Source organism: Parus major, chromosome 1 (assembly GCF_001522545.3).
Source record: "Parus major isolate Abel chromosome 1, Parus_major1.1, whole genome shotgun sequence".
NCBI classification, from domain to species: Eukaryota; Metazoa; Chordata; class Aves; order Passeriformes; family Paridae; genus Parus; species Parus major.
Genome location: NC_031768.1, coordinates 76,031,015 through 76,052,204, shown reverse-complemented (window position 1 = coordinate 76,052,204; position 21,190 = coordinate 76,031,015). Strand labels below are relative to the sequence as shown.

General features: G+C 37.8%; 1 protein-coding gene across 3 annotated transcripts in view; it reads left to right on the top strand.

The window, feature by feature from the left end:
• The first annotated feature begins 1,243 nt into the window (after positions 1–1,243).
• CNTN5 (contactin 5) overlaps positions 1,244–21,190 on the top strand; it is a 602,350-nt gene continuing 582,403 nt past the window's right edge. Inside the window, exon 1 of one of the 3 annotated variants that reach the window (XM_015638959.3) lies at positions 1,244–1,489. The gene's annotated coding sequence lies outside the window, so the exon portion shown is untranslated. Of the gene's footprint in view, positions 1,619–21,190 lie in introns of all 3 variants that reach the window. The other 2 variants (XM_015638922.3, XM_015638933.3) reach the window with 2 other exon arrangements.

Below are 21,190 nucleotides of genomic sequence, written 5' to 3'. Positions count from 1 at the left end.
AAAAAAAAAAAAAAAAAAGAAAAAGTACAGAGAAAAGTTAGTTAAGAATAATGCACACACACACACACATATTTGTACACCACAAAGCTTCAGAAACCATCAACTACTGAAATGGAGTCACTGAAGCAGAGAAAAATCTCAGAGAATAGGAACAGTGCAATAATTACTCAGTTAATGCATAAGTTAAAAAACAGTCCTAACTACTTGTGGAAGGCAAAAGGGGAAAAAGGAAATGAAAGAAAAAAATAGAAGGCCAGAAAAGTATTAAATCTCATAGCAGAAGTTGTCATTGCCACAGGGAGGAAAACAAAACAAAATAAAAATAAAAGAAGAAAGGACGGATTAGAATCAGCCTGGATCCTGAGGACAGCCATTAGGGAGCGGCAGAAGAGTGCGAACCCACAAGCTGTACGGCTGGCAGAGCGGGGCGGGAGCTGCCCGTGGCTGCGCGGGGCCGGCCCGGGCGGGGCGCTGCCGGCCGCGGGGCGGGGATGCAGCGCGGCGCGGGTGGGTGATGGGGACGGGAGCGCCGGGGGAAGCGGCTGCCGGAGCCGCGGCGTTCCGGTTACCGGCCCCGAGCTGGCTGCCCCGGGTGTGCCTCCAGCCCGAGCAGCCGCGGTGCAGAGGAGGAGAGCCGAGCTGCGCTGCGGTCAGCAGCAGCCGCGGCCCCCGGGCTCCCGGCTCCGGCTGCAGGGCGCGGGGGTAGGGAGGGTCATAACCGCTGGAGAGGAATAAAACGCATTAAAAACAAAAATAAAACCAAAACCAAAAAAAAAACCAAAACCAAACCTGGAGGGAGGATGGGGAAGGGGATGAGAAGGAGAGAGGAGAGGATGGGGTCAGAAAGTGGCGGACGGAAGAAGCTGGTGTCTTGGGTTAGAGGAGCAGGAGATCAGAGGACAGCGCTCGCCAGCTTGCCCTCTTGCCTTCACGCTCCGGGGCAGAGGAGTGAAGCGGCGAAAATCGGGGAGGAAGGTGGAGAGGAGCAGGAGGAGGAGGAGAGCGGGAGGAGGGGGGTCCTTGCGCGCTTAGGGGTAGGGGCGAGCGGCGGGCGGCGGGCGGCGGTGTGAGATGGCACTCGCATAAACACACATCCACAGCATCTATAGATCCGCACGCGTCCAGGCAGGGGCGGGCAGAGCCTCCGCCGCCCCCCCGGGAGCAGCCGGGGGAGGCGCCTCGGTCCCCCCGCCGGGAGGGGGCACGGCGGGGCCGGGAGGGGCTCGCGGGAGCTGCCGGCGCGGATGCCTTCACCTGGGGCTTTCCATCACTGAGCCAGCCGAGGAGGAGAGGCGGTCGGGTCTGGAGAACTACCTCTGGATGGTTTAAAAAAAAAAGAGAGGAAAAAAAAAAAAGGGAAAAAACCCAACTCTGCAATCCTCTGCTCCCCCAGGCTCAGCACCATAAGGGACTGCTATATTTGAGGCTGTCAGGAGGATGGGAGAGAGACACTGAGAGTCAGGGCGAGAGAGACGGTGCCACAGCAGCGGTAAGTGTCTGTGCCGTTCCCGCAGCCAGGCACTGATTTCTCTGGTTAGACTTTGGAGTGTATGCAGATTATTTGTTGTAATAACCATCGCAGCATCTCTGTGAGCAGTCTACGGTGAAGCCGGCAACGGTGAGAGATCCCATTTTTGGGCTGCAGGTTTATGTGTTTTGCTTTTTTGTTTTGAATCTTATGTTGAAATTGTCATAATTGAGCAGAAAAGTTGAAGCAGAAATTACTGTGATCTGCTATATGCTTCCTGTCATTTAACTAGGGAGCAAACTACTGCAGTGAATGAGTTGCGAAGAGAGATGTGAGGCTTTTAGTACAAATACATACTCCAGAGAAGGAATGCCTATTCAAATGTGCTAATTTTTTATGTCTGGGAGAGCTACCGTGCTAATACTTGAGGGTGAATCAGGAAATAACCCAGCATATTGAGTTTATAGTGATGCACTGAAAGTTGTGTTGTTTTGAGTTTTGAATGATACTTGGCTTTGGGATAAACAGTTATCTCTGGAATTAGAAAAGTACAGTGCCAGGACTCCTTGCTGACAGGCAGAGATGGAATTACATAAAGATGCACTGATTTTTCTTCTCTGATATAAGGACAGTTAATAGGACTATGTGGAATGTCTGTGAACTGGCTAGGAGATGAACTGAGAGTTATTGTGATGTGGAGCACAAAACTGTCTTTTGAAAATTTTTAAATAAAAAAACCAAAAAAAACTATATCTATACTTCCCCAGATGTTTAGTTGCATTTCTATTAAGCTCAGAAACTTCATGTAACAAAAGTTAGACAGGATAATGTAATGTGAGTACTTAGGACTTAAGTTTTCTATGTGTTGCAATATTTCAAAAATGTAGCTTAAAGTTTTTTCAAAGTTTTGTTTTGTTTTATTTTTTTTTTTGTTAAAAAGTAATGCTTCCTTGGAATTACACAATTTTAGTTGTTTTGTTTTGTTTTGTTTTGTTTTAAAATGAAGGAGCTGGTGCCAGTTTCTTTTTTGAGGAGTTCTGGTATTCCCCTAGACCTCAACTGAGGTGTTGATGAAACCCTGAAGTTTGAAACTACAAATAAATTGCACACTCACTATTAGCCAAAAGCTAAAGAGAGATTCCTGATAATTAAAATTTGAATGACATTTTCTGATTAATAAAAGTGCCTTTAATTCTTGCTGAGTTATAGTACCACTCCTTCAGAAGTACTTTATGGCAATCAATATTAGCGCAAGATCAGTTCATTCTGATTAATATTATTATGGGAGTTATTGAAAGAATTAGCAATAACTAGGCCATTACTTTAAAAAAGCTATCAAATGCTCTAGTATAATTTCTAATAATATATTTAATAAATTGACTTCAGTTATTATAACCCTTACCTCCAAAGTTTCAAGTAAAACAAAAAAACCCCAAACCCCAATTTCCCCCCCTACCCCGAAATCCCTTGCCTATCTTGTGAGGGGAAAGGCAAACGCTTGTTTACTATTCAGGCATGCTGAAAGAAAGACAGAAAACCTGAAATATGAACTATTGTAACTGAGGAATGTTTTATGTACAGTGGCCTTCAGCAGAGATATACTGTTGATATATCATGGTAATATTTAAAAGACGTAGTTAAGAAGAAAAAGTTTTGGAAGACAACAAATACGTTACGGGGGGTGAAGTGTTAAGCACTCTTGAAGGTGATAACAGCTAAGTAGTTCTATAAGTGGACTATTGAACATGCAGCACTTCTGTTTCATACACTTGCAAAGCAAATGCCCGTGCAAAAAGTCAGAACTTGCAGAGCATGATATGAAAGTGTGAAGATAGCTGTGGATAGTTGGGAGATAAAAAGTGTAGGTTGTTGGTCAATATGAAACTGAAGGTCATATTTTGAATTCTAGGTAAAAATATCGGGGGAAAGGATATTAATTTCATTTTATAACGAGGGCAGATGTACTGAGAAGGAAAACAGGAAATAAAAACATCTCACTGACTGAATTCTATTTAAGAATTTGAAAGAAAGCAGCTTTGAGAACACGTCTTGAGGAAAAATATCATAGCAGCTAAGATAAAAGGTGTGATTAAAAGCTCTGCTGTTAGAAAATAATAAAGGGGAACTTCAAGAAATGCATAACTTGTAGGACTGCTAGCACAGATTCAATACAGGAAGGTCGTGACTGGTAAATTTGCTTGAGTCCCCTGAATAAGTTGCTGACATGGTGAACTATTGGGGAATCAGTGATATGATTTATGGGAGTTTCACAAAATGTCCAGTTCTGTGCTTCACAAAATATTGATTTGGAGAGTAAATTTTTGAAGGAGAGCTGGAACAAATTCAAACCTGACTTAGACATAGGGACCAGAGGGTGTCAGTAAAGGTAAAGAGCTCTGTATGGAAAGAGGAGGTTAAAACTATGATGCTTTAAGTGACAGTCTGAGATCCAGATTTCCCTCCTGCGTGTTACAAATCTGGTATGTTCAAAAAGGCTAAATCTGATTTGCTAGAAATATAGAGAAATCTGTTCCAGTGAACAGATTCAACACACTGAAAGTTCTCTGATTAGGTTAATGATAGAAATATTTATTTTAAACTAACGCAAGTCTTTACAAAAGACATCATAGAAATCTATGTGTTAAGAATATACACACCAAGGTATTGAGCCATCTGAGGTGATTGGTTCTGTGGCATTGAAAAAAAAAAAATCGTTCTTCTGACTCATTTTTTCTTTTTGCTTGTAGCCTACAACGCAGATTTTAGTTCCTATGAATGCACTGCATAATTTGCCACTGTTGGTCTGATCCCTCCTTATGCTCCTGCTAAAGCTTCTGCATTGCACTTTATCTGAGTTTCAGAACAACCTCAACCACTTGAACAATTTCTTGTGCTCTAAATGCTTAATAAAATCCACCACAGTTTACACCGCATTCTTAATTCCCTGAGAATCAATGTGAAATATACATTTGCTTGCTAATACTATATTGGTAGAAGCTTCACAGAATATTTTCTTCCTTCTGTGCATGGCTTCTCTGGTGCTTTTTTCAGGGTCTCTTACACCCTGGATTAACAACTTAGTGCTTTACAAGGGAAAAATACTCTTTCTGGAAGTGATGGAGTGCCTACAGATTCTTATCTCCAGAGTGGTTTTGATCAATAACACTGTATTAGGGGATGGGTTTGCAACTCATGAAATAGTTAAAACTTTATAAGGTAAATACATTCTTATTTTGCTTAAAGATTTCAAAGCCTTAGAATGTGTGTATATGTACGTATAAATGTGTTTATACATGCACATATATAGAAAAGCAATGATTCTGTGTCTTTGCAAGCTGCAATAGCAGCAACAGTAACATTTTCTAGTTGGTGGAAGGAAATGTGATCTGTTTGTTTTTATAATTAATTTCTTGCCTGATTTATGAAAATATCCCAAAGTGTGTGAACCATAAGAAAATCTGATCTTTGCTTATGCGCTGGTTTCTAGAAGGAAGTTCAGGGTGATTTCTCACTGTATTTCGTAAAGGCAGCAAATCAATTCTAAGGTGTTGCAAGTGGATATGTAATAAGGGAAATTCTGTGTCAGATTCTGTGTGTTGAGAATGCAATAAAACATTAGAATTTCCATCCATGCTGATGTATAGCATGGATATAGGCTGATGTTCTTGATCACAACGTGCTCATTCTGTGTAGTCATCCACTCAGACTAGTTCCTAAGCTCACAGGGCCATGAGGTTATGTCAGAATGATGCATGCTGTCATGTACTAGTTACACCACCATAGCTCACCTCTCTACATCTCCTTCAGGACCAAACTTACACATCAGTCTTGGGAAAAATTGATAACTCTTCTCCATTCCCATACCTAGAAATAGAAAATACATCAAAATCTTTCCATCCATCAGCAGCCTCTTTTGGGAATTTCCTTTTTCAGCACGCTCTTAAAGGTTTTCTTGTAAATGGTGTTAAAACATGATGCTGTCTTTGGAGAACCTTCAGCAGCTGAAACTAAAAGCAGACAAACTTTGCAGGTAGTTCACTGTAGTTCCTGAGAGGGGTAAAGAATGACAAGTTTTCACTCAACATACAGGAACTTTGGCTTCAGCCTTCTTGTGAGTGAAAAATGTTCAGTTTTTAACAGTTAAAGGTTTACTATATATTCACTGGGACTCCTAGCCTTCATATCATTTTGGTCAAGGCTAAATATACAGCTTTGTAATCCATGTAGACATAGTACCATGCTAGTCTTTTGGGTGTCCTCTCTTACTAAATAGCATCACTTTGCAAGAATTCACAAATCACATTTGATTTTTGTTGGGTTTATAGTCTTCATTGAGTATGTGATGGACATTGCCCTGTGGCTGCGACATTCCTGCTGTGGGTTGTAACCACCTTGCTATGCATTCAATCAGGAGTAGTGGCTGCACAGATGGGCAGGTAAATGAAGAAGATTGTTTGGTCATAGTAACAGAAGAAGATGATCTAAAAGCATAACGGCCTTATAATAATATTTTGAGAAGATATTCAGGCACTAGGCTTGAAAAGTTCATGCTTAGCCATCAAGAGACATATTCAGAAGTTATGTTTGCTGCAATATTCTCCCCACGAATGTGCCCTCAAAACTAAATGGTAAATGGCAAGGATATTAAAAGAAATTTACTTTTGGGAAAGGTGATTAATTTTTAACTGTTCAAGAACACCTATATCATAAGTTCTGAAAACTAACCCATTGTCCCCGTTAGCTTACTCTACAGACTTTCATATGCTATTTATGCTTTGTTCTTCACAGTTCTCCACATAGATTTGAAGTGTAATGAACAAAACCACACCAAAATCAATGAAGTCCCAGTATATGTTTTACCTCTTCTTCTGAGGTGGTTCTCACAGAGAACATTTTCCTAAAGTTAATTATTACAGACACTCCAAGAAATTACTCTGGGCAGGCTGAAGCACTTGGGTGATATTCAGCAATGTTGGTCTGACAAAGTTATTCAACTTCATCATGTCCATATTACTACAATGTAATCACTATTATTATTTATCTTTACATTTATTCTTGTGATGGCTTGGATGGGTGGCAAGATATACAGAATGGATGAAATAGAAAATACTGACAACTTCAGGAACTTGTTCCTATATAGGAATTTTAATATGCCTAGCACAAAACTTAATTTGAAATTCTGGACATAGAGATAAATTAAAATTCCATTCAATTTGTTTTTCCTATTCTTACTGATTTCTTTTCTATAAGCATTCATTGCCTGGAATGTTGTACTACAGCCCTCTTTCTGGAAAAAATTAATGATGATAAACTTTGTATAGTGTTAGTATACAAAGTGCCACAAAGTATAGTGGCACTTTAAAAGCAACACTCCCCCAGGTATATTTCTGTATTTACTATATATATTACTTTGATGTATAGTTCAACAATTCTATATATAAATTTTAGATTTTTCTTTTTTTACTATAGCTTGTAGATACATCTGTTCATATATATATTTTAAAAAATGCACATGCCACATTAAAATGCAGTTGCTTCAACCATCTAATTCACATCACAGATCTATACTAAATATTATTTAGATTAGAACTCTGATTGCCCTAGATGATTTTTTTATTAGCAAGGTCCTTTATTCCATTATAAAATGTATCATCATCGTGACAACTAGGCAATGATAGTCATAAATCAAGATTGCGTTGCACTGAGGTCTGTAAACAAAAAATGATCCCTGAATCAAGGAATGTGTGGCTTAACTCAAAGATTTCCCTTTTTTGTGCTGTTATTTCTGACCTTTGAAGAGCCTATAGCTAAGGAAAGACATCTGTGTTTCACAACCATGCTACCATGATCATGTACAGATGTCTTCAAGATCACCTCCCACACCAGAAAAAAAGCCCAAGATACTATCTGCAACACGATGACATGTGCAAGGATCACACATATATGCTACAAAATGTCTTGAAAATTTCTCTGAAGACTGTAGCAGCAGTCCACAATTGCTTCTGAAATACGTACATTTTAGACCCCTTTTCTAAGTTAACTTATTCTTCAGGTTACCAAAATGTCACACAGATCAAAACTCATTATAAACAAGCACATGGACTTTCACATGGCATTCTTTTAAAAGGTAAGTTCTCCTTATTAAAGATTTTTCATTTGTTTTGTCATTCCAAAAATAATGAATTAACAGGAATAAATAATTTACTCACTCTTGTACCACCACTTTATTCTTTGTTTGGCTTTTGACTTTTGTACATCTGAGGTGATACAAGGTCCTGATTTCTCAGTCTCATGCTGTGCAAGATGCTCAAAATGTTCTTACTCCCCTGTAACATATGCAGTGTCATGTATTGTTGCTGCTTACATAAAACTCAGCTCAGGGACTCTGGGAATAAAGCCATGACTTCTCTGATGTCATAAAGTCTCTCTGAAGTGTGTGTGCACAGATTTTCAACTCAAAACCACTTGTGCATTATTTCCTCTGTCTGGACTTGGGAAGATATTTCTTGGACGTTGAAGTAACTTCAGACTTGAGGAAGACTGACTGTTGCATGTTTGAGAAGAGGTATAATTGAAAATGTATGCCAGATCAGATAACCAGGGAGGATAATTTATTAAGGGGGCTGTTGGAATATAATTTAGAAAACATGATATATAGCTGAAATGTCTGCAGTTTTGTTTTCCCCCTTGCATATCACATCTGACTGATTGCTAAGATCTAAGTATTTATTTGTCTTATCAATCACTTTGTGCCTGAGTCATTCACTGATGAGCGTAATCCTCTGTTTGTGACTTCAAAAGACATCTCTGGAGGAAATTTGAATGTCATCAGCAAGGAATTGAGACATTACTGAAGGCTTCAGGTAGGAGGAAGATGTTTGCACAAGGGGCATATTAATCAACAACTGGAGAAAATAAGCAGCATCAAAGCAGAGAAATTCAGTTGAATTTGGATTAAATTCTTGAATATTTTCCATAAAGTAGAAGCAAGACAGACTGTTTGGTTGAAACCATACAGAACCCAAAGTTTTTCCCTAGGAAATAAATACAGGTTGAGAAAATCGGGAAGCATTAATTGTACAGGAGCACTAAAGATTCTACACTTGAAAGGTCATTGCCTAATGTCTGTTATCTCTGTAAGTTTTCATTAAGTATCCATAAATTACTAGCAAGATTCCTTCTCTGTCAATCTTTGCAAAATAGTTCCATTGAAGCAGCATGACTTTAATTGTAAAGGAATGTAAAGGAATTTGCCAAGGATTTCTTTCAAAGCTTACAAAAATATGTTGAAATTATAAACAATATGTGCATGATTATATAGGATTATAGGATTTGTGAATGAGAATAATGTGTGAGAGAAAGAAGAATTTATCATAGTTTTTGTTATTTTGCTTCAACAGAAAATGATTAGTAGTTTCAGATGTCACATTCTGCATCAAGTAAAAGCTGGCATATGAGAAAATACAGTCAGCTGAGCACTTGTAATGTTTATTGAAGATAATGTCTATATCAAAAACTGCATGCTAGTTTCATGTATTATCTAAGATTTAAAAAAAAACAGCAGGCTTTTTTTTCTGAGGATTGGTTTAAAGTCAAAGCATCATGGGTTATGAAAAACCTCTCTAAAACCTGTAATGGACACACTTGCTCGTTGGAACCTAAAACAGAGTAACAGAGAAGCTCAAGGGATCCCAAGAGTTTATCTAAAAACTACCTGTAGGTGGTATAATAAGATCTGGAATATTTAGCAGTGTAAATAGCTATATGCAAGGCAGTGACTTTGGACTTTTTGTTATTTCTGGTTTTATTATAGAATTGCAATGATGTAACAGCAAAGCAAATACAAAGGTTTACAAGTTAGTGAGACTTCAACCTTCTTTGAATTGTCTGAGAAAAACATCCATTAATTTGAAAGTAAAAATTAAACAGAACAAAATCAGCTTTCAGCGTCAAGCACACTAAACTTAGAGTTGTTTTACTTCTTTATAATACAGGGCAGATTTTAAGACAGCTAACAGATATAGGAAGAAACTCTTTTTCATTGTTCAAGAAAACAGATATTTTGTCAGATTATAGACAGAAGGTCCTATTGAGGAGATTTTTACTACTTTCTACTAATTTATATTTTTCATTTATTAGTTACTAGTGTATAAAGATATTGTTGGATTTGTGTCTTTAGTTATAATTATTCCTTCTTAGTGTAGTCTGTTTTATTGCCATTTTCCTTTGATTTCCTCATCACCTGAGGTTTTCTCACATGTTGGCTGGCATGAAATTAGTTTTCTTAATTTGTATGCTTGGTTTGCCTTTTCTGTAATTTGTATTTTATTGCTAATGTCAGGCAAAGAAGGAGATGAGGGAAGTATTGAGAACACAATCCTTCATCAGTTCCCATTGCCACGTATAAAGGCAGCAAATAAATGTATTCTGTTAATGCAGTAAAGTCAGAGTCCTTGTGCCTTGAGATACATTAAAGAGACTCTCTAGCACTCCAAGAACTGCCAAATTAGATGATGCCAAGGGAAAAGAAAGAAAAAAGGAATAAGAAAAAAAGCACTTGCACATAAAATTCACACTGCATTTAACAAGCATAAGAGAAAAACACTTATCCAAAGCCGAAAGTACAGGTCACTACAGCTTGAGTTTAAGAGCAAGGCTTTCCACTGAGTGCCTGCAAACACAGGCCGGGTAGTGCAGAAATTGTGAGAGCCATGCAGTGATGAATCCCCTTTTCTCTGCTTGGTGCTAAGTGAGGGAAAGAAGGGGAAAGTCCACATAAATTATTCACCTATTGTGTCACAGACCTGCACCTGCAAATGGATAATCCCTCTATTAGTGTTGTGGAGGGTCACACAGCACACACACACAAAACGCTGTTCTAGGTTACTTTTTTTTATATACTGGGTGGAAGCTCTCACTTGAGCACCACTGGGAATCAGGTATTGTGCCTATCATCCTGTCAAGTTATATCTCTCATAAAAATGCTTTGGGTAGTATAGATTAGCTTTTCTATAAGTATATTTCTTCTCACTCAAAGTATGCATTTAAGGTGTCTTTTTGAATATAATGAAAGTAAGCCGTTAAAATCTATTGGCCACTAGCACCTGCTGACTGTTGTTTTCATTAACAGTTTGTGCATCTCTTTAATCTCTTTAATGCCTCTTCTAGATTGCTTTCCTCATTGCCTCAATAGGGTCAGATCCTCACATTTTGCCTTGTTGTAATTGTCATCAGGTTTTTGTAGCTAGTCTTTACTCCGAGGGACTCAAAACCATCAAGAGATAAATTCTCTGTTGGCATAAGCAAGTTCAGCAATGCTAAATTTGGTGGCATCCTGACTGCTCATTTTAAAGCTGCTTCACCACCTTGAATTTTCCTACAATCCTCAACCACTACTACTCTATGAAGCACATTTTGCCACTGGCAGTGACTGAGGAATTCTAGGTCGGATTTTAAATCTGTTACCAAATGTATTCTGGCTACGCTAGTGACAAGCAGCACTGCACAAAAATTACCCATTTTTGTTCTGTAAGTGTCCATCTGCAGCAATGATGATTTTCTGCCTAAATATTTTATTCTTCTGTGAATGTGCAAAAATATGATTTTTTTTTTTTCTCTCCTGCTGGTTCTGCTGACAAGCAGAACTTTTTCATACAGCTCTATAATTAGGCTCCAGAGTCCTGTGGAGACACACAGCAGAGTGGTAGGCTTTATATTCTGCAACACTAAAAAGTTGCAGTTCACAAACCTGTGTGCTTATATCTATCCCACCTCTTTGCAAGCTGTAACTAGACTCTTCCATTCCCTTTGAATCTGTCCCCTCGTGTCTAACAAAAACGAGAATTTTGAGCGTTTCTAGCCCTAAACTGAAAATCAACACTCGACCACTGTGTGAAACTTTTGACCGGATGGAATGGACTTTCAGGTCATCATGGAAAATGCAAGCAGAGGAATCTTCAGGTAGTGCAATGAAACAATCAAAATTTATATAAAAACATATAACACTAATTGTGTTTTCACACAATTCTTTTCAGCATGGATGTAAATTTTTGTTGTGGTTTCTATCACAGCATTCCTGATAACAAAATCCAATGATGATGTTCCTATAGCAAAAATGTAGTTGTAAAGAAGTAGATCACTGGTAGAAGTCATTATGTAGAATATTATATATTGCTATTGTATGACCTTTGGGGAAACCTTCAATTTTCCTTTAAGAAAACCTTCAAATTCTTTAACGTTAAAACATGCTACTTATAGAGAACATGGATCTTTGTATTTCAGGCCAAAGATAGCCACAAACACCAGTAAATTAGTAACATTACTTTTACCTCCTCAAAATGGTTAACATCTGAGATTTCACAATTGCTAATCTTCTCTCCAAACCATTTAGAAATATGAACTGATAAGATTTTTTGGCTTTGTATTGGTGCAGTTTAGAGCAAAAGGTTTTCATGTTGCAGCTAATGAGAATTGCTGTTTAATCTTAGCACTGCTAACAGCAAGAAGAACATTTCCTGTCCTTAGCTCATTTTTACAGGTTTAATTAATAATGTAGACAGTTGAGTCTGCCTGCTTGAACTAAAATAATTAGCAGAGAGTAAACAAACACTTTAGGTTTCACTTTATGAATGGTGTGGTGCCACTTTAAATATTTAACGTTTTGATTTTAGTGACCAATCAATTCTTGAAAAGTGCCAGGTTACCCTGACAATTCAAGCAAGAAAGCTGAGCTGTGAGAAAAGGTAGGCTCCTGTAACTGCTTCTGACCAGCAAGGGCTGCAACAAATGATGTCTAATTAGGGTATGAAAAGGTAAGAGCTATCAGAAAAGGAATGGTAAAAAATGAGAGAGGAGGGGGAGAGGATAGAAAGGTGTATAATGCAGCTCAGTGTCTAGCTGATTACTCAGATCTCCGTTTGAGTCTTACGGGAGACAAGTGTCTCATGCACATTTGAATCTCAGGTAGTGATTTATTCCTCTGTATATTCAGGGGAAAAAAATGAAAAAAATGTCCCTCTTAGTGAAATTTATTGGCTTTTCCTTCTAAATATTGATGGTCTGGAGAAGAAGAGACCCAGACCCTGCCAGGAAAGCAGTCAGAGCTTATGTGTTGAGCATGCTGAAACCAGAAGAGATTGCAGTTTTTTTCCAGAGAAACATGTACATGTGTTCTGAACAACTTCATACAGTCTTAAACTAACACTTAACCAACCTTGACTGCATTTCAGTGAAGCAGTCTTAGGTGTAGTCCTGAACTTGACTACAGTAAGTACCTTGAAGAAAGGAATGCTAATTACAATTAATCTTTACTTCATGGCATGGAATTATAACCATTTTGTACTTCTATCAGACACATTCAAAACCATGCTGCTTAATCTTAAAAATGTCTTTATTTTTGTAGATATTGTCTTTCAAACCCCAGTATTTCTTTCCTATCAGGTTTTAGCTTTCTTATAAAAAACACAAAAACATTGAGTAGCTGATAAACACATCATAAAATTTTAAAAAAATCTCTGATTCAGTCAAATGTAGTTCCCTTTCAATGCATAAAATATTCAGAAAAACAGGTCTCCATTTGATTTTTTCAGGAGACTAGATAAAGATGCAACCAATTCCATGTAAGACTAGGGAATAATATTATTTTCTGGCTGGTGTAAACTCAAAAAAATATCTTCAAGGTTCATACTGTGCCCACTTTGATAAATTAGCTCTATTACTGCAGCCCATGATGAGGCTTCTGAGCTGTAACTCACAAGAGTTTTCCCTCCAACTCTTTTTGGTAATCATGATCATACTTAGGAGAGCCTTAACTGCTTTTCATATTTCACACTAGATTTGCAGGATTGACAGAAAAAAACCAAAAAAAATATTTTCTTACCTGCTGTGTTTGTTACAAAAAACACTGCACAATGTTTGATATGATTCCCTGGTGTGCCATTTATGTATGGTTACTTTCTCGAGAAAGTTCAAACTTTGGTTATATTTTTCAGTTGAGCATGCTGCCTTCAAGATTTTAAAGACAGTGCTGCAAGTCTTTTTCCATTTGGGTAGAAGTTTCCTGGAAGTGTGCTCTGGAGTGGCAGCAGGTTTTGATAGGGTTTGGATACAGCCTCTGTAGGAAACTGGCTCATCTCATCCTCATGCTGGGGTGGGAGATTTTCACCTCTCAGTGACACCAATACAACAGAACTGAAGCTTTAGATGTCTGAATCATTGTCACTATTTTTTTTTCCCCCATTTGGAGACAATCAACAAATTATTGCAGTCATTTAAAGAAAAGGGAGACTTACAGGAGCTTCCATATGAAATGATTCAATTTTTATTTATTCATTTGTAATAATCTTTGCTGACCACATTTGAGTGCTTATTTATTAATGAAAATCCAGATATGAATGTGAAAAAAAAGCCCACTTTATTTTGTTCAAATATTTTGTTTCTTTCACATTGTTTTTCTTTTCCAGATTTAAAATGTTCTTTTGATGTATTGAAAATAAAATTCCATTCCTGACTGGGATTTTGCTGTTGATTGTTATAAAACCTTAAAATCTATTTTTAATCCAGTTCATCTATTAACTAGAACTGGTTCTGAGCAACCAAGGACCTAATTTTCACACTGTATCTATTCTCCCATCTGTAGAAGCTGATGATGCAAGCATTAGGAAAGGAGTCAGTTAACTGTTCATTGTCTCTTCGTGGCTTTTTCTGTGACACAGAAAACTCTAAAACTGGCAGCTAAAAGCAGTTAGATCACTTTGTTGCCAAGGTAATAAAATCCATGAGCTTTCAGAATAAGCAGATTTATTGTATGATATTTAATGTTCATGGCTGACTAAGAAAAAAAATGTAACAGCTTTTCACGGGAGATAAGGTGTACATCTTTTGGAATAGCATTTTGCAATTTTTGGGTAGTTTACAGAGGCTGTACTAGATGAGGTGTGAACTAAGGAAAGGGGAAAGAGATCTTTAATTACCCAAGACTGCCAAGAACAATGCCTTTGCATCCCAAGCCATTATTTCAAATGCATGTATGCATGAGTACACACAGAAAGGCAGTGTTGGATATTTTTTTCGGAATTGCAAGTAAAATACAAAAGATTTTGAATTGTGATTGTCACCTGTGATTTCTGAGACATGACTGTCCTCAGTAAGGGAGAGGGACTAGCTAGGAAACAGTCAGTTTTCAAGCATTCAGTCTCAATTGGGATTTTGTTTGTCTTATTTGTAACCTCTGCTATCAGTATATAAAAATATGACTTGAACTTTTGATTAATATGGTTTTTACTGCACCATTAAGCTTGTCTAGTTTACTAGCAGCATGGGGAAATTCACAAATACAACATTTTTTTCTACTCTCCAAATACAAATAAACTAGCTTGTGCAGGCATCCTCAAGGACCTGCCTCCTGAAATATATTTATAGAAGTTAATGTTCAGAGGATATTTATGGGAAAATTGAAGTAAATCATGTCAAGGCTCATATTACCAAGGTGCTGAATTGGGGAAAAGAATTTATTTTAGTGGAGTTAAAATATCCCTCCAGCGAGGGAAAGAAGATACTCCAAAGCACTAGACTGAACACAGGTGCCTTGTCATTGAAACCTCTGTGGTTTTCAGCCTGTCCATTGTGGTTCTGTGAGTGTTCCCCTTGGAACTGAAGTTTTAGGAGAGGAATTCACAGCACAGTAAGTACCGGGGATCTTTCTCCATTCTCATCCACCTCATTTGTCAATATGATGAATCTGTGTATGCTCGAGGTTTTAAAAGATAATGTGGCTTGCTATTGGCTCTAATAGGGACTTTTTTTTTTTTTTTAATAGCACGGAATGTGGCAGTTCAGAGTACTTTTACTTCAATATGCTCATTTTTCATGTAAACAGTGGTCTGATGCCATTTGGTAACATACATGCTGTTTTGCTGCAGAAGCTGTTCATCAAAGTGTTGACATTTCATTTTAGTGCACATTTGGAAAGCACATATTATTGGTGGTGGTTGGTTGTTATTTTGCTTTGACTTGGGAAATGCCATATAGTGTATATGAAAGCTCTGTGCAGTTTCATTAGTCTGCTCCCAGACAAAAATTCCCAGACATTTCAGAAGGAAAGTCAGCGACTTCACCCCCATCTTCTCTCACACCAAAGTGCAGCCTGCAACAATGCAGGCAGAGTTAAAACAATTAAAGGAAGCGCTTCCTCACACAGCGTGAAGTCAGCCTGAGGAGTTCAGCCACATAGTTCATAGATCTGATTTTTGAAAGGGCTGGATAATTTTATGACCAATAATAATATTTTTAGTTATGCACGCTAAGTGAGGTATAATTGGATTTCCTGCTTCATAGCATCAGCTACAGGGTCACTACATCATTACAGGGGCCAGGAAGGGATTTATTTACACACACCCGCATATGTTCACACCCATGCACACTTCATGCAACAATGAATTTCAGTGATGTGTACCAGGGAATTCTCTGAATCATTGTGCATAAGCCAGTAGCTCTGAATAGTTAAGGCCAGCTTCTACACGTCAACCAGAGCCATGCAGAGGAACTGTAGCAGCTGCAACACATGCAGAGCATGCAAAAACTGTGGAAACTTTGTCCATTTTTCCAATGGACAATGGTAAGTCTGGACTCGGTCACAGGAGGAACAGAATTTGTCAAAAGACCAGCTTTTAATATTCAAAAGGCTTCTGGCAATATGAAAGGCTCAGTCGATACCAGAGTGCCAGCTGTTGGCTGTAGACACAGTCACTAAAATGTGATTGTGAGTTTCATTAGCACATCTTTTGTTCCCCTATCATGGTCATTTCAGAAATCAAGAGGAGTAAAAAAAAGGGGAGCATGTCACGGATGCAGTCCATCTTTTTAAAGTACTACTTTTTTATTAATTGTCTATTGTGAAAATTAAAAATTGATTTGAAAATAAGGAGGATAATTGCTGCAGAGAAAGTCCAGGCTATGAGCATGACAAAGTAGCACATGAAGCCTCTTTTTTCTTAACATGCTCTATGTTATCTACACTGGCATATGAACTTATGGAAGAAGAGGCTAATTAGTAAGGTTATTAAAGCTATCATATATCATTATGAGTGCTTTTGGCTACCAGAATGGGATCTTGAAACCTTTTCTATCACTGAGACTCACTGTAGGATAGGAGAAGGGTTAGACACCAGAAAGAAGCCAACTAAAATCTGTATGTTCAGCATGCAGGTGCCTGGAGCATGCCAGAAGCAAGCAATGATGACCAGGACAAGCCTTTTCTCCTGCTGAGGCCACCACAGTTTGGTGGTCATTAACAGTGCATGTCACTGTATCACTTCTTTAGAGAGTTCTGTTTTTAAATAAAAGTGCAACATCCATTCTGTTGAAATGCAAGAGGATAAATTTCTTTACTGGACTATCTGTAGTCTGAGCCATTCCACAAGTCTGCCTTATGGGTTCAGTTTTGTGAGGAGCCAGGGAAGGGGCAAATGCACAGGTACCTTGCCTCAGCATGGTTAGTGGTTCCTGATCGTGCAGGAAGGAATTAGCTAGTTGCTGCTGAACGGAGCTGAATGCTGGAGGAAGCTTCATTGCTCCTAAGAATTGAATCACTGAGAGGGAGTCCTCAGTTCCGCTGCCAGAAATGTATCTGCTAAATAGAAAATAATGAAACAGCCAGCAGTAGATCCAAGTGCTCCAACATGAACTTTAAGTTTCTATGGTCTCACAAGGTTTTATTTAGTTTATCTCCAATTCTTGTTTCATTCACTTTAGAACTAATAAGGAAAGGTGTGAACTGCAGTTTGTACCTGCAACAAATCAGCTTCTTGCAGATCACCTCATCCCTAGCCAGCCTGCCTACAATCTATTGTAAAGTGTGATTGTGGGTAGCACACTCATAACTGGAAAACTACAGCTAGAAGGGTCCCTTCTTACTTACAGTCTATTCCCCTTACTCAATGGGCAATTTGTTATTTTTATAATAAACTCTAACTATACAGAAGCTCAAACTAACAAAGTGTATGTGATCTTACATACCACAGGAAGGTAAAGTTGGAAGGGACCACAGTCAATAATCCAGTACAGCCTCAAGCAAATGTAAATTATGAACTGTATCTTGCAGGTGATATTTAAATTGTCTGAAGAGTGGTAGACAAGGAAAAGGCAGGATAAATATAATTACAGAAGAGCCAAAGAGAATTTTATTACCTCAATGATAGGCTTGATATCAAGAATTATTTGACTATGATGAAACTATTAAAAGTATGTTAAATAGAAAGAAGTAGGCCAGCATATTATTATAGCAAGGTGAGTCCAGAGGGCAGAGAGGGAAAAAAAAAAAGGAAAAAAAATCTGTTTCATTTTATCTGGGAAAATTTCTGACTAGTCACATTGAGAGAATTGGAGAGTCAAGGGAAAAGCCCTCCCAGTTCTGTGAAGGGATAAGGCAAAATTGGTCACTGTGTAGATATTTTTTTCTAAAAGAGAACAATTTACCTCAAAGAGCATCAAAAATAAGGATATTTGTATGATAATACAGAGGAAACACATCAGTAATGGGTAGAAAATTTAGTTTATACAGAGATAGTAGTTTATTTGTTTTGTTGAATCCTTTTGTAGGATTCTGTACAGGAAGAATATTGAGGAAAGCCATCACCATAGTAAAAAACCCAAACAGATTGGAATACATGTCAGAAAAACCACTGTGAGAAGACAAAAGGATTAGATGGCATTTTTATGACAGTACAAGGGAATTGTGTATGGTATTTCAGACTACATGGTCTGAATTCTGTTGAATTCTATTCTGTGTAATCCAGTACTCTCTATTCTTCTTTAAAAATTTGGTCTCCAAATTAAATGCATTGTTTTGCTTAATTGTTACTGAAGGCCAAAGATAAAGCAGAGCATCTGGAATGGTATTATGCAGATTCAAACAAGCCCATGAGCTTTCATTCTATTTCAATTCCTGGAAAGGCATCATTTAAAAAGGAAGGATGGGAGTGAAAAAAGCAACAACAAGGAAAAGGCAACAGAGTAATCTAATTATTTATGTTCCTTCAGTTATAAATATATGCAAGTTTATGTCATCCACCGTTTTCATTTAAGAAAACTATCAACAGGTAAACAGGTTTTATGTGTGTTTGTACTGGGTGTCACTGTAGCAGTATCATTTGCTGTGTACTGGTGGTGCAGAAGATGATGGCAAATGTGTTATGGAAGGTTTCTGCAACTCATTCCAAATTAAAAAGGAACTGTGCTTCCTTTGCAGACTTTCCTGAAGGTTTGTTTTCCATCCTTGTTTTAATGTTTTAGCACTCTAAACCAAAAGTCAATTCTAGCAAAAAATATAAGTTTGTCCTCTGTGTATGGAAAGCATAATGAAATTACCGATGCTTTAAAAGATGGAGGTTTGATCCTGCTAAGCAGATTTTTATTTGTATTGATGAATTCATTTGACATCTGCTTACTACCTTAAATATTGCTGCTATCATCTAATGACCAGATATTCTGGCTCCATTCACTGGAAGTGTCATTCAATAGCTGCTCTTTAGCACTAAATGTTGTGGAGTATTATGAATTTAATATATTTTAATTATTTTTCTTATGTCAGGATTGAGCATTATGAAGGTGTTTTAGTAAGAGTCAAACACAGTGCATTATCAAAACAATTTTATTAAAACAGTTAGAAATGTTTGTGTCTGAGGTGCCTGATAACTTTAAAATTCATGTAGGGATATTATCCTCTACCCAGTCATTTCCTTTGAATACAAATGCATGCAAATTTTCATTTCCTTACACACAAGAATTTTTCAAGAGAAGATGAGTGTTCCTTAGGTTTTTCCATTTAATTTGCAACCACTCTACTTCAGCATTCTCTCTGCCATTTCTGAACACAAAAAAAAAATTCTGTAAATCAATGGAAACTGCCAGGAGTTGGACTGGAAAAAAAAAACCACATCTTTCTGGAAAATACATATTTTTTTGAGGTGCTGTGTACAATCACTATGCACTGATTTCACAGAAAATGAATTGCACTGCAAACAAACTTGCGGTTTTGGATTAAGAAGGAAGATACTCAACAGGAGTAACAGCAATAAATGTCTATTTAAATATGAGGCACACTAAGTTACTCACTAATACTATTTGATTTGGGAGATTTACTCATTCTTTGCAGCAGTGTGAGAAAATTCCCCTTGGACTTTTGCTCAGAAAAGACTGCCATTATGTTTCAGGGAAGGAGAGAAAATTACAACAGTCCTACCCTTTCAAGGTTAAAGACCTTCTTCCTAAACGTGCACAAGCATAGTGAAATCTTGGGATGGAAGGGAAGGAGGAACTTGGACTGGGTAGGAAAGTGGAGAGTGATTCTCTTAATAATGATACTGTTCATTATTAGAGAATTATTAGAGCTGTTGGAAAAAGCAAGAGGCCTGAGGAGTGACAGAAGGCTCGTTTACATATGTCCTTCTGTTAGGTATGTGGTTTCAAAGATTTAGCTTCAACATTGACATCACAAAGCTCCAGGAAGACCATGGGACATAGCACCACACTTTGCACAACTATTGTGATGAGAAAAGGACAGAAAACAAAGTAATCATATCCATTTGTTATAAATCATACAGTAACATTAAGGTAAATTATATAAATTGTTGCAGGAAATGTGAAGCATGTTTATTTTTTATTTAATTTACTTGGGAGTATTTTATTAAAAAAAAAATCTGAAAAGTTTAAGGGTATTTCATGAGAACACAGAGCTAGACTCTAAAACCCAAATTTAGATACTGAATATAAGTGACTTTCAGAAAGGCTAAGCTGCCAGTAGATCTCTTTGTCTTCCTTCAGTGGCAGATGATGTCTTTCTGCTTTATGTTTTAAATAGGTTTAGCTGAAACAGCATAAAATAATGCACTTCTGAAAATATAACTTAATTTATTACATCTTTACCACAGTATTTTATTTGACCTAAAGTGTGAGAAGGGATGCTATGTCCCAGCATGTGTCCTTCCTCTAAATTTTATTTCTGAATGTACAGGCAGGAAAGACACTGAGGGAAATATAATGGTCAGTTATGCAGAGGAGGATCAGGGAAATATTTACTTACTCAAATGTAAGCAATTACTATGTCAGTATTGATATTTCAGCCCACCACCTATAGTAACTTTCAAAGGAATACAGTCCATTCTAGATGTACTATTTTCATCTCTTTTCTTTTGGTGTTTCCCTTTAAAAGTTCATACACACCTAGAAACTCCCAGCATCTGTATGTACTTTGCAGCTGTCTGCATCAACCCACTTTTTTGATCCTACCTTCAGAAAGATCTCATTCTTTATGCTAATTATTAATTAATTAGGAGTGGAATATTTACTTGCATAGCAGATAATTTCCCAGCAGCCCTGGCTAACTGGAGAGGTCCCAGGTGAGTGGAGGCTAGCCAGTATGACGCCCATCTGTAAGAATGGCAGAAGGAGTATTTGGGGAACTATAGCCCTGTCAGTCTGACCTTGGTTCTGGGGAACAACGTGGAGCAGATCATTGTGAATGCAATCACACAGAAAATGCAGGACAATCAGGGGATCCAGCCCAGCCAGCATAGGTTTATGGAAAACATGTCCTGCTGTCCAGCCTGATCTCTTTCTATGACAAACAGGGTGACTTGTTTAGCAGATGAAGGGAAGACTGGTTATTGTCTACCTGGAATTTAATAAAGCCTTTGACACCATTTCCCACGATGCTGTCCTGAAGAA